This window comes from Sceloporus undulatus, chromosome 11 (genome assembly GCF_019175285.1).
Source record: "Sceloporus undulatus isolate JIND9_A2432 ecotype Alabama chromosome 11, SceUnd_v1.1, whole genome shotgun sequence".
NCBI classification, from domain to species: Eukaryota; Metazoa; Chordata; class Lepidosauria; order Squamata; family Phrynosomatidae; genus Sceloporus; species Sceloporus undulatus.
Genome location: NC_056532.1, coordinates 7,370,435 through 7,385,122, shown reverse-complemented (window position 1 = coordinate 7,385,122; position 14,688 = coordinate 7,370,435). Strand labels below are relative to the sequence as shown.

Here is a 14,688-nt window from a genome sequence, read left to right as displayed (position 1 = left end):
TGGGGTTTTCTTTGCAGCATCTGTTCAGGGTTTGCCTCCCTCCGAAGCTGAGAGAGTGCGACTCGCCCAAGGCCACCCAGTGGGTGAGGATTTGAACCCTGATCTCCAGAGTGGCGCAGCCCCCAAATCGCCAACCTTTTAACCAAGAGAGCCTTCAAATGGTGTGAGAGGTAACTGTGGCACAACAGGTGAAATGGGAAACCATTTTAGGATATTTCTTGCCACGGAGAGGCCTTTCTTCCTCTTCTCCACAACCGCGAAAGGTACACAATCCAAGGCACGCTATGCATTGTTGCGACCAGCAAATAGTTCCACTCCCAACCCGAAATCCACGTTTTCTGATTTGCGCATAGATGGTCGCAAAGGAGCGTTTTTTCAGTGCCTCCCTGGGAAAAAAATATCACTTTTGTCTGCCTGAAACGCAAGCGCCGTCCAAAACAAGAATGTGCTCTTCACAAAGGCGCACTCCATTTTCTCTCTGACAAGGCCTGCTAGGGATGGAGAGGAGAAGGAGAGAAATAATAACACAATCCCTCACAGAGTAAGGGGGAGCATGGGCAAGGCACAGCGGTGCATGGAATTCAATTAAATGGAATAATAAACCAAAAATGAACCGACTCCTTCGGTTTCCTAAAGAAATACTTAACGGTGCAATCCTATATACCCTGCAACGTGGAACTATGCGCCCTTGAGCCCGGCAGGACTTACTTCAGAGTAGGGACGCATGTCCTTTACGCTACGGAAATCTCATGCAGATGGAACTTTTCTTGCACATTCCTTACAGAGATATACGATACAGATATATGATACAAACTATATAGTAATAATAGTCAAGCTTGCTTAAATAGCCTCGAGAATGGACAGACTGCGAAGCCCTTTAAACAGACTTTAGGAGGCCCACAGGTATACTTAGAAGTATTTTCTACATTGTGAATCACACCTTCCTGAACCCGGCGTCCTCAAAACCTTTTGGACTGCAGCTCCCATCAGCCCCTGATAATACTGCCAATGGTAAGAGACCTAAAAAGGCCTAAAGGTGTGCGAAACGGCCCCGCCAAAATCTCTAGACTCTAGTTTAATGGACAAAATGGAAGCCCCCTCCCCAAATATCCCACAATACTCTCTAGAGGTCTTCCATTTTGTCCAGGAGACGCAGTCCTCCAAGATCCCTTGAGAGAGACCAGGGTTTCATAGGCCTGTTACAGACTGCCAAAATAAAGCTGGTTCAGGTCTCTTTGGAGGTATGCTGTTTAAATGATGCATGCATCCTAAGAATCCGGAAGCTGCACCAAAGCTGCCCTCCAGTGCTTAGGAATGGAGTGTGGCTTTGGCGCGACCTCCGGACTCTTGGGACCCATGCGTCATTTAAATAGCATACCTCCAAAGAGACCCAAAGCAGCTTTATTTTGGCAGTCTGTAACAGGCTATAGAATTGTAGAGTTGGAAGAGACCCCAAGGACCATCCAGTCCAGCCTCCTGCCATGCAGGAACTCTCAATCAAAGCATCCCCGACAGATGGCCATCCAGCCTCTGTTTAAAGGTTAAAGGGTTTGAGCGGCCAGCATGGCCCACTAGCCCCTGACAGTTACTCACCCCTGCACTACACCACACCGTAAAACACAACTGTAAAACCCTTTGCATCTGTGTGAAGCAATCCTGCGTTGCTGTTGTTGTGTGTCTCCAAGTCACTTCTGACTTATGGCGACCAAAAGGCAAACCTAACATGGGACTTTCTCGACAGGTTTCTTCTTCTTTGCCACTGCATCTGCCATCCTGAGGCTGAGAGTGTGTGCGTTGCCCAAAGTCGTGCAATGAGCAAGGATCTGAACCCTGGTCTCCAGAGTCGCAGTCCAATGCTGAACCCACTACATTTTGTTGTCTCTCTTACCCTCTTACTTTAGGGCGCCTAGGCCTCCCTAGACCTCCATGTGATTCCTATTTCCTGACCCCAGACAAAGAACGGTTTCAAGTCTGTCGCGGGGGAGCGAAAAATGTTCAGGGCAGAAAACCACGCAGCCTCTTATCTTCCGAGAGCCTCGGCCTTGTTAAGCAGGAGTAACAAAATCTCCCCGTTTTGGCACCAGATGTTTGCTTTGGCCGGGATGCCGGCCCTGGGGAGGCCGGCCAAGCTCCCTCCGACAGGGTGCTGAGTCCTTTAATAGGGCTCTAAGCCGCGACAAAGGCTTTGGTTCCAGATAATCCACATTCTCGGGGCCTGGCGGTTAATCTCCCCCTCCACCACCGGTGCAAGGTTGGGTTTCTTCTTGACCAAAACAGATGTTGCGGGAGTAACCGAGCTTGTAGGATTTAGGTGGACCTTTAAAATATATATATAAAGGTGAAATTGAAACAGAAATACCCATTAGAAGCTGCTTTTTGCCCTTTCGGCTGCAAATTCCATCTCTTTCCTTCCATCAGAAGGCGGCCCCGGTTTTCTCCCTGGGTCTTTGCTCGCTCCGTATCCATTTGTATGGCAGCATTTGCACAATCTGCAATAGTCCACTTCTGTCATTTGGCTTGTTCGGTTGTTTTCGTTCATTTTTGTATAAGCCTGTTTGGGAAACTTGAGTAAAGACGCACCACCGCAAAGCTAAGTACTAGGACTTGGGAGACCAGGGTTTGACTCCGCACTTAGCCATAGAAACCCATTGGGTGAGCCTCAGAGGATGGCTGGCAAACCCCCTCTGAAGAAAGGCCATAGAGTCAAAGAATTGTAGAGTTGGAAGAGACTCCAAGGGTCATCCAGTCCAACCCCATTCTGCCATGCAGGAAATCACAATCAAACATCCCCGACAGATAGCCATCCAGCCTCTGTTTGAAGACCTCTAAGGAAAGAGACTCCACTACACTCCGAGGGAGTTTGTTCCACTGACAACAAAGAGGATTTACAGGCTTGGATTAGGAAAAAGAAACTGTAATAATCTGCAATAGCCATAGCATTGTGATTGTGTTACAGTCCCCGCTAACCATTTGCCATGTGGCTTCTTATCTTTATAGATGGCCGTTTCCTTTGTGGAGTAATAAAACAACACAAAACGGAGATGAGTCACAGCAAGAGAAGCTCAAGGGGGCTTCAGGACAATGCTGTTTTCTGCCAGGCTCCATTCCTTACCCAATAAGGCAAAAGCCGTCCGTTTTATTGGGGCGCAGGAGGAGCGCACAACCCCACATCTGGCACTCAGACAGTGGATTAGTGAATTGTTTCTTTTTAAGGTCTCTTTGACACTACACAACAACAGTATTTTGTCCCATTGCGACTGCCACGGCTTTGTCTTACGGTAGCCTGGGAGGTGTAGATTTGGGAGGCGTTTTGAACTCTGCGAGGGAGTTCCTCAAACTACACATCCCAGGGTTCCATGGGATGCAGCCCATGGAGGAGCAAAGTGCTGCAACTGTGCATTGTGAGAAAGAGCCTACAGAGAGAACTTGCTTCTTTTGCACTACAGTACTGTTGTGTGCCTTCATGTAGTCTCCAACTTAAACCCTATGGCAGTGATGGCGAACCTATGGCACGCGTGCCAGAGGTGGCACTCAGAGCCCTCTCTGTGGGCACATGTGCCGTTGCCCCAGCACAGAGTTTGCCAGAGTTTGTTACTAGAAAGCCAGAGGGACATGGCACTTTGCAATAAATAAGTGAGTTTTGGGTTGCAGTTTGGGCACTCGGCCTCGAAAAGGTTCACCATCACTGCCCTATGGTGAACCTATTATGGGGTTTTCTTGCTTTCCTCTGGGGCTGAGAGTGTGATTTGCCTAAGGTGGGTTTCCATGGCTGAGTCTCCAGAGTCCAACGCTCAAACCACTACATCGCAATGACTCTTGGTTGATAGCTTAATGCTGTTATAGCCACAACGTTCTGCATGCTTTTCACTCTGTGCGTTTGTAATTTTGCAGGCAGAGTGAGCAAAGAAACTGGGGTGCAGGCAGGGATTTGGGGTCCTACTCAGAAGGGGCAAATATACATATATAGCATAAGGTGGGGCAGAATAATAATGGGGAAAGGTTGGGCATTTTTCGGGAATACAAGTTATAAACCTCTCAGCTGTCCCGGATCTGGCCGTTCTGTAAAACGATCCTCTCTTTTCTCCGCTCCCCTTGCTTAGTGGCAGACTCCTCTGCGTTTGCTTTTAGGCTGTATTATTGAAGAGAAACCAAAGCCATCTGCCTCAACGTTGCTGCGTCAGCTGAGCTTGGGGGAGAAAAGGCAGGCCTTTGGCGACGGCAAGCCAGCCTCTTCCCCCTCCGGCCGGGGCAGTGGCGCTTCCATGTATGGAGATGTAGCCACGGAAAGCAAGCCAAGGGATGAGCTGAGGAGGGGGAGAATGACTTGCAGGAAACCCACGTTCGGTCTCCAGCACTCAGCATTCAAAAGCAAACTCCCCTTTCGGAAGCGTAAAGTCGACGCCTCGAAACTAGGCCTTTTCACACGACCCAAAACGATACATGATCCCGGGAACCTTGCAATTCTCTGAGGTTGAGCCTCCCTTATCCGAAATGCTTGGGACTAGAAACGTTTCGGATTTCGGAAGACGGGACACGAGCCTAAACACAAAATGTGCACCTTATACATGCAGCTTGAAGGTAGTTTTATACATGATACGCTGAATAACTCTGTGCACGAACCAAAGCCTGTGCGCATTAAAGCATCAGAAAGCAAAGGTGTCACTATCGCAGCCGCCCATGTGGACCATGTTAGGATTCCGGATCAGGGAGACTCAACCTGTAATGAGAAGGAGATTGTTGTGAAAGTAGATGGGAGGCAAGATGATGATGACAATGCAATGATGATGATGAAGAAGAAGAAGAGGAAGCCAGACATGAGTTTAACGTCTCTGTGAAAATAAGGGCTATGTGTCTTTCTCCAAACCATTTTTAATTGCACCTAGGAATAAATCAGCAGCAGCGCCTGCGTCAAAGCGATTTGCAAAATCCGACATTACATTTCTCCTTAGAAAGGCCAAGCAAGAGGCAGCCAGTCGGTTATGTTGCGGCTGGGCCAGGCGCACCAGATATCCCCATTACGGCCCTAAATGCAACCATGTGCTTTCTTAATCATCCCTGCTCCGCTGCCTTTAATGAACATAGTATCTTGATATCTATTATTCCACCGCGTCATCCCTGGCTCTCCCTTCATCCCTCTGCACCATCCTTGGGTTACTTTCAATACATTCACCCCACTTTCTAATACCTCTTTTCTATGCGTGGCTGGTAAGCAGCATCAACAGGGAGGATTCATTCATTTTTCCTCTTCCCTCCTCATCCCCCTTTCCTTTCATGCTATGCCTCCTTTAGAAGACGAGGCTGAAAAACAGCCGCCGTCTTGTCTCCTTCTTAAAAACGGACGCGTACCTTGCTCCGAGAGCCTCCGAAACCCGAAGGACGGACTACATAAATCCTTCAGACGAAGAAATAAACGACAACAAATTAACATCCCGACCAAACAGCAGCGGATAGATTTATGTGTCTTCTGCAAATCTTTCTAATCTCCTTTTAAAAAGCCACCCGAGATACAGGACCCCATTACACCATGCGGTAACCGGTTCCAGATGTGAATTACAGGGCCCTTTCCCCCCCACACCCTCCAATTTAACAAAGAAACATTCGCTTTTGCTAGTTGCAAGCTTTCTAATAGGTTTGGCTGGATGAGCCAAAGTCCTAGTTGTGTGTGTGTGTGTGTTTGAGGCACAGACAGATCCACTGCCTCAGAATCATCCTCCTGGGACTATTATGGAAAGCTCAATTCATCCGCATTAGGAATTGATAGTTCAATGGACAAATCCTGGGATTTGTAGTCTGTGGAGTCGCTGGAGCAAGCCGATGGAAGACCTGAAGGGTGCACCCATACCAGTGGTGGCGAACCTATGGCACTCGTGCCAGAGGTGGCACTCATGGGCATGCATGCTGTCGCCTCAGCACAGAGTTCAATACTAGAAAGCCAGAGGGACATGGCACTTTGCAATAAATAAGTGGGGTTTGGGTTGCAGTTTGGCCACTCCGTCTGCAAAAGGTTCACCATCACTGACTTATACCATAGAAATAATACCTCCGGCACGTCACACACTCTCAGCCTCAGGATGGCAACAACTAGCCCCTTCCGAACAAACCGTGCCGAGAAAGCCTCCCGCGATTCGTCTTGGAGTCAAGCTGGAAATGACTTGAAGGCACACAACAACAACAACATTGCTGTATGGCAGGAAAGGCTCTAAGAAGGTCATAGTACCAACAAAAAGAAAGATGCATTAGACCATAACCTCAGGCTTATATTCCGGAGAGAGAGAAAAGGCATGAGACAAGAGGAAAAAGGAATGGGGAACGAAAATGAACCGACTTAGGCTTAATATAATGAAGTTAGGATAAGGACCAAATTGAATGAAGTTGAAAGGATGAGGATTTTGTTTCAGGGTATCACTATATCGTTTTAGTACTTTAGCATTGTATAGTGTTGCGTTTTCTTGCTTTGTCCCCGATTGTATGAGGGTTTCGTTTCAGGATATTACTATATTATTCTATCCTATTACAGTGTGGGGTTTTATTGCTTTGTCCCTGACTTTATAGATTTGGTGTTCTGCGCTTTGGTGGAAAGGGCTCCATAAATAAAGGTGGTGGTGGTTGTGGTTGTTGTTGTGGCCAACAACAGCTATGGATGCCGGCCATGAAAGCCTTCAACTTCCCATCTGAATGATGCTGGTCTTCATATTCCCACTACCTAGAGTAGAAACTGAGGGTGAACATGGTTTACTAGGGAACTGGAAGACCAGGGTTCAAATCTCTGCACAGCCACGGAAACCTGTTAGTTAACCATGGGCAAGTCATCCTCTCTCAGCCTTAGAGGAAAGCCATGGCAAACCGCCGCTGAAGAAACCCTGGAAAGAAGACCCTAAAATACATTTTGGAGAGTCAGGGCGGTCCGAGTGTTGGGCTAGATTCCAGGAGACCAGAGTTCGAATCCCTGCTAAGCCACGGAAACCTACCAGTTAACCATGGGCAAGTCGCTCTCTCTCGGCCTTAACCCCTCCGAACAAAGCTTACCAACCGCACCTGGAGTTGTATCACAACAATGCCCCCCCCCCGGACTCCATTTTTATTAAACCTCCGCCAAATAAACCCGGCGTTCGAGGAACCATCTGGTATTCATTGGCTCAAGTCGCCAGCCGCCTCGGATTGGGCAGCGCAAAGGGGAGAGTTTTTTGACCCAAGCGAGTCTCAATGCAATCTCTTTTCAGTTTAGGGGCAGATTCAAACCATACCCCGGTTTCCCTACACAGAGACTTTGTTTAAACACACACAGAGAGACAAATGTGAAACACACAGCAATGTGAAATCCTATGTGCTAGGCAGCATCTCGACGGCAAGGACGCAAAATATAGCCGGGGGGAAGACTTTGGGAATCTTAAACCTTATAAAGAAAAAATACCTTCATCGCAACCCACTATTTTCCCTTGAAAAAGCCAGGAAAGGAGAAGTATGTTGTCGGCTTGAAAAGCGGGTTATGCGCAAACTCAGGTCATAAATCCCTGGTAAGAAGACAAGCAAATCACGGTTCAAAAATGCCACAGATGCCACAAGCCTCTCCAAATGACACTGGATTGCAAAGGAAACTTTCAGTGTTTCCACCGCTGCTTTTAAAGAAAGAGCAAAATGGGACGTGTGCTGTTTTCGCACACGTTGCGAAGGGACTTCCAAGTCGCGAATCAGGAAGCCGAGGCCGTGTGGTATAGTGGTTAGAGCAAGGGGTGTGCGTTTGCGTGTCCGGCGACTGACTTTGAACAGAGTGCTTCACAGGACTGTTGTAAGGATGAAGGAGACATCCGGAGACAGAGCACTCTTGAGGCACCAGTCCTTCTGCCCTGCGGAAACAATGCGGTTTGACACTGCTTTAACTGCCATGGCTCCATCCTACGGATCCCTGGGATCTGGAGTTTGCTGTGGCACCAGAGTACTCTGTCAGAGAAGGCGAAAAAGCAGCTCAAACGCAGTTTCGTAGGAAACAAAACACGGAAGCGGTTAGAAAAAGGATTTGGCTCTTATGCAGCTTCCTCAGGATACATGGAGAGGGAAGCTTCCCACATTCATGTTTGGATTTTCGCCACCAGGCCGCCCTGAACACATTAGGCTTGGAAGCACTTTACCTTTTGTGGGCACAACTACATTGCTTTTCCTAAACATCGGTCCTTATGCGTGCCAAAAAAGTACCCAAAGGCTGGAGAGTGGAGTTTGTTCGGGACAGAAAACACACACAGAGGGAGTTTTCCTGCACACACACAAATACACACAAATATTAAGAAAACCGTATTCTCTGTGCAGGGAAAGCGTGCGCATTTTCTCCGCAGAATCACAGCTGGTCTCTGTTGCTGCTGCTGTTGTCGTTTCAAAATCTGAGATGCAAAAATTTAAGAGGGTATTCTTTCCATCTCTGCAATGGAAAGGGCTTTGAAGACGGCAGGGAGGAGACCAGACGTGGGCACAGATCTCCTTACAAGGCCGGCCATCGCCACAAGAAAGCCGCCGGGTGCGTTTTTTACGGAACAACCTCCCATGCGCAACAGGAGGAGACGCATCTGGGCTGACCGCCGACCCGCCAGATTTCAGCCAGATGTGAACGCACAAAAATAACTCACCCTCCAAGTTGAGGAATGTTACCTTCGCCAGCCTTCCTTCCTTGCCCACCCCCAACGTTTAAGACACTGGCACAATTCATTCAAGGAGGGAGCAGAAAAGCAAGCGTGCGCATTCACAAAGTTGTTTGGTTCGTCTCAAGCGGCCCTTTCTAAGCTTCTCGCATTCGAGCACCTTTCTAACCCACCTTTCCTTGCGTGGATCTCTTCCTGAAGTTAGAATCGTCCAGGGCAAGGGATCCTCAGAGGTGGCTTTGTCGGTTTCCTTCCTCTGCAAAATGTAGCCTGCAGAACCAGGTGTTTTGTAGGTGGTCTCCCATCCGAGTACTAACCAGAGACGCCCTGCTTAGCGTCCAAGAGAACAACAACGCTGTGATGTAGACCAGGAGGGGAGGAAGAGGGAGGGAGAGCCGTCGGTCAACTGAGGCCTGTTACAGACAGGCCTGAGTTTCATGACTCAGACTTGAACGTGGATCGACCAATTCCTCATCCGGCTCTCCAAGTACAATAATAACCAAACCAGTCTGGGGTTGTGGTTTGAGCATTGGGCTACGACTTGGAGATCAGGGTTCAAATCCTTGCTTGGCCATGGGAACCCACCGAGTGACCTGGGACAAGTCACAGACTCTCAGCCACAGAAAACCCATGGAGGGTCACCGCAGAGTTGGCGTAAGTCAGAAACACCTTGGAGGTTGAACGACAGGATCTTCGGATAAGAAGGGCGCAAACACGCACATACAGGACGCAGGAAAGGGGACTCCAATACCTGGCTTGCCAAAAGTAAGGGAGACTGTACTCCTTCCTGGAGGGCAAACCTCAGATTTCGTCCACACGCAAAAAAGAGACGTGAATATCTAATGTGAGTTAAAGACGGTTCCATGCTGAGCTGCGCAAGAATGTTAATCCTCCGCCTCGTGTTAGGGCAAACCCGCTGGAATGTCTTTGCCTCGCGGTGAGGAGAGACGGTTGGGGTTTCTTTGGATCAAAGTGGGAGGGAACGAATACTGGGAATGTAGTTATCGGGGGGGTCAAAATGAAGGCATTGCCCCCGACTGGAATCCTGTCCCCTCCCAATGAAAATGCCCCTTCAGTCCAAAAACGTCAGCATTGACAAAAGTGAGAGACTGACTGACAGTTATCCACACCAACATCTTTTCTATTTGCAGAGTTTGCGTTCCCCAAGTCTACTATTGCCAACCCCCTGCCTACCTCACAGGGTTGGCATGAAGTGGGATGGATGTATGCCGCGTACCTGAGATTACATGGGATACGCCGCTTAATAATAATCCAGGTTGAAACCCCTGATCCAAAATGCTTGGGGTCAGATTTTGAATACGCAAGTAAGCGCTACCTGGGAGATGGGCACCAACTCTAAATCTGAAATTCAGGTATGTTTTATACCCGCTTTATGCACATTGCCAGAGGGTAATTTCGTACCACACTTTTAATCCCGGAGCAAAGTTTGCAGAAAGCACAGGTGTCACTATCTCAGCCAGTTTTGGAGCGTTTGAGATTATGGGAACAATAAGGGAGGCCCATGGCCCTACAATCTTTTGAATCGCCTTTCCGTTTCGCGCTAAGCAAAGCCACATCTGTGCAACATCTGGATGAGTGCAAAAACCCAACCTATGGGTCTGGATCCTCAAGCAACAGGCAACTTTTCTAGGTCCAACAACAAAGAATCTATGCTGCCTTTTCGATGCGTTGATTTGGATAGAGCTTAGATAGGGTTACCTTCTGATACAGACGCACAAAGAGGCAACTTGGGGCAAGCACCTTGGAAGGAGAAAGGATGCTGCCGTCGCCTAGCAACTAGCCGAGGGCAACAGTCGCCTAGCAACCATCTACCAGGAAGGGACCCATGCTGGACCAGACGGATCCCCTTTAACCTCTTTGGGAAGGTCAGCATCTCTCTCTTTCTTTTAATAAAACCTGCGCAACTTATGCATGTACTGTTCAAATGTCTCTCCAATCTTTTCTTTTCAAGGTGGCAGACAGGATTGTCCTGCCCAGCTCATGCGCACAACAACCCTGCGAGGTAGGTCACCCCATCTTTTCACTGGCTTCGACATGGACCAGCCAGTATCCTAGCCACAAGTCTTTCCAAACTTACTTGACTTGGTAAAAGTGGCTGTGGTCCAAAACCATGCTGCAGAAACGATCCAATTTGAGACCACTATAACTGCCCTAGGGAACCCTGGGAATTGTAGTTTATTGTGGCACCAGAGCACACTGGCAGAGAAGGCTACATGTCCCACAAAACTACAATTCATCTCTCCTTTCCGAAGGAACGCAGACAGAAACACCTCCTTGTGTACACAAAGCGAGGAAAGTCCCCAAAGACCTACCTCTCAAAGGCAGCTCTTGGAAATGTGAAGGAGAAACCACAACTATTTCCCCAGCCTATCATGCGCTCCTTCCATTCTTGCAATTCTGCACATGCCTGCTTCAAGGGTCTTTGCCGGTTCGTGTTTTCGGCTATTTCAGACCCGTTTCTTTCTTTGAGAGAGGTCACAAAAACTGCCCCACGGTGTTGGTGGCATCCCTTGGCACCTGCCTTACCACAAGCCACTTCTGCGACCAACTTTCCCAACCGTCCTTGTTTCGGTTTCACCCAGCCTTGAAAAAGACATATGTACCATCAAAGCAGAACAGGCATTTCCAGTGCAAACCCTGATACTTTAAGCCACACATTCCAAAACGGGGATGGAGATCCCCAGGCCAGCATGAGGTTTATCTCCTTGCGGAGGGTTCAGCCGGCCTGGAAAAGCCACTCCGTCTGTCTTCCACTCTTGTCCCAACGCTCAAGTGCAAGCGCGCGCCGGAAAAGAAGAAGGAGAAGAAAGCATAAAAATGGTAAGGCTCAGCAGGGTGCCATGTTCAGGCACTCGATGGCTTTCAGAAGAGATTATCATCCCATTTCATCTAAAAAGCACCGTCCTTTGCCGCTTCCGCCAATCTCAGAACGGACCCAGAGACGCGCGCTCCAGTCCGATCTTGGAAATCCATGTTGTCTTTCAAAGCCATTCTGCTCACAGGAGGGTCTCAGGTGCCACTATGGAAAGGGAGGCGCCACCGCATGCAATACTTAAAGTTACCTAGAGCATTGACTTTGGGAAAAGAGAAAGGATTCTTGGGACATTTTCCCAAATTGGTGCTGCCAAAATGACTCTGACTTATGGTGACCCTATGAATGAGAGACCTCCAAGTCATCTGTCCATCAAGAGTCACCAAGCCACCCTTCCATCCATCTTCCATCCATCTTTGGATGAGTCGAAGGTCAAACTTAGAGGCATCTAACCAAGGATCTAAAGGACAAAGCAAAGGGAAACAACGCCAAATAGTCGAAGGCTTTCATGGCCGGCGTCCATAGTTTGTTGTGGGGTTTTCGGGGCTCTGTGGCCATGTTCTAGAAGACTTTCTCCCTGACGTTTCGCCAGCATCTGTGGCTTTGGCATCTTCAGAGAATGCTTGCCTGGAAAGGACTTGGCTGTGTGTGTGTGTGTGTGTGTGTATTGCCAAATGCCAAACAGCTTACAAAATCCCAGCAAACATAGTGTTCACACTAAAGACTGGATGGATGAGAAAGTAGAGGAGGGTCAGTGCTTTCCAGGACAGATTTCACTCTTCAAAGGATGGTGAAAGTACTGTACATTAACTCATATATATATATATATATATATATATATATATATATATATATATAGAGTATGTAACAAAGTACAGTGCTTGCATTGATCCCCGGATAAGTTGGCCCAATTTTTTGGGGTCCATTTTTGGACCAAGATTTCTAGACATGAGCAAGCAATAATAATGGCACCGTGCATTTCTCAGGCATGCTGCCTATTTCTGAACCGCCACGCCGCCTCCAAAAACATCACACCGCCAAGATATTCGATGGAAATGACATCCCTGGAAGACACGACGTGAAAGCTCGGATTGCCAGGGAAAGGTCTTTCAAGAAAGAAAAGGTCACGGACGGAAGATATCTGAAGGGAGAGAAGGGTGACAGGTTGCATGGGATTTCTAAGTATACATGTATATGGTACGGATTTCATGCATGCCTCACAAAAGCCCCTTTTTGTCGCATCCAGGCCTGGCTGGATTGTGGAGAGAAACGCACAAAGGCAACCTGTGTTAAAAGGAGAACCGGCAGCAGAAGGTTATCCCACAATACGGCAATAAAGACGCTAATAAATCCATTACACCAATAATGAATAAATAAGATGACGTTTTAGCAATGGAGAACCATAGCGGAAGGTTATCCCTCCTATACACCTTCCAACAAGGCAAAGAGTAAGACGCTAATAAACCCATTAAGCAAATAATCAATGAATAAGATAAAGGAAGGGATAACGGAGCAAGGAAAGGCGAAATATTAGGGGAGAAGGAGGAAGAGACATCCGCCTGCCATCTTGTCTTGAAATCGGATTTCAACCCAGCCGCTCTCATCTCCCTTTTTTATTATTACTGTTATTAAAAGTAGACTCCAAAGAGGAGTTTAATCTGGATTAATCTGTCTGGGGAACGAAGGGATATTTCCGTAGGCCTCGTGCCGACTTTAAAAAGCCACATTATTCGGAGAGCCACACCCCGATGGAAAAGGAAAGGACCAGACCCTCATTTTGAAGCGTCCTCTTTGTGGTTTGGCTGGGTTCGGGATTTTGGGGTGGATCGCCCTAGATTAGAGTACTTCCTAAATCGCCATTTACACCTGGAAGACCTATTACCTTCAAAGCAAAAATCTCGACACGATGCACCTTTTGCATTCAAAGGCACACAAACTGCAGCCTTATCTATTGTGGTTTCAAGATGCTGCAAAGCCATTGTGGACCCTTTCAAAAAGCAGGATATAAGTATTGCAGAGCGATAGTACAAATAGGTAATACGCTCTTTACATTTGTGCCTTTTGGTTGTCCCCATTAAGAGAGCACAGTTTTGTGGATGCTGGATGTTATTGTTCTTTGTAGATGGTCAATATAGATGCCTCCTATCCCTGGATAGGTTTTATGAACTCTGCATCGAAGAAATATTAACTCACCCATTGCAATTTCTAGAACACCTGAATCTGTTAAGGATAGAAATATATCCATCACAGTTTATGGAAGTTGTATGTTTTGGACCCGGAAACGATGGGATATGAGTGCGTTTGAGAGATATAAACACCCGTCGCAGTTTCTAAAAACGACAACATGCGTCAGTTGCCGAAAAACAAGCAGGATATACGTCTATTAAAGCCAAAATGTAACCGTCCCGGTTTGGAGACACCGCGCTTGACAACACAAAAGTGGCACGCAAGTCTATGGGGTGTGTTGTGTTTTTTAGTTAAGGTGAACTTAACTCAATCATGGGGTTTTGCTGGCAAGGTTTGTTCAGAGGAGGTTTGCCATTTGTCTTCTAATACAAATGTCGACTTTCCACAAGCTTTGGAGCAACATAAAGCCTGGATGTGAAGGGTTTAAAATGGGTCGGCCCCATTGATTCCACTGAAACCTAACTACAGGCACCAAAAAGGAAAGGCTCCGCTTGGGTCTTCGCTCTCCTTTTTCCAAATGGATGCTTTTGAGTCACGAATTTGAACCTGTTTCAAGGGGGAAAGCCTCTGAGCATCCCTTTAAAAAGCCCACTAAGGTCCAAAATGCACTGCAGGAATAACCCGGTTTGAGACCGCTTTAACTCAATGCTAGGGAATCCTGGGAAGTGTAGCTTTGTGAGGCATTGAGCCTTCTCTGTCAGAGAGAGAGCTCTGGTGCCATAATAAACTGCAATTCCCAGTATTGCCTAGCAGTTAAAGCGGTCTCAAACTGGATTATTGTGTGTGTGTTTCGGGCCTAAACCCATCGCTTTGCCTGATGGAGAAGCCAGAGGCGCTTCAAGCTTGAAAGATGTACATGTTGCGACATGTTGTTATGTGCGTTTTGGTCGTCCCAACAAAACAGGCCTCTGGAAGGTCCACAAAAGTCACAGACTCATAATAATCATGTCTCATCTCTGGCAAGAATGGGATATAAATGATAATAATAATAATAATAATAATAATAATAATAATAATAATAATAATAATAATAATAATAAT

General features: G+C 47.4%; 2 protein-coding genes across 2 annotated transcripts in view; one reads left to right on the top strand and one right to left on the bottom strand.

Moving 5' to 3' along the window:
- Positions 1 to 14,688, top strand: part of SHPK (sedoheptulokinase) — a 938,822-nt gene that overhangs the window by 617,241 nt on the left and 306,893 nt on the right. The window lies entirely within an intron of this gene.
- The window catches only part of NXN (nucleoredoxin), a 37,823-nt gene that overhangs the window by 22,263 nt on the left and 872 nt on the right, over positions 1 to 14,688 (bottom strand). The gene's annotated exons all lie outside the window — the stretch shown is intronic.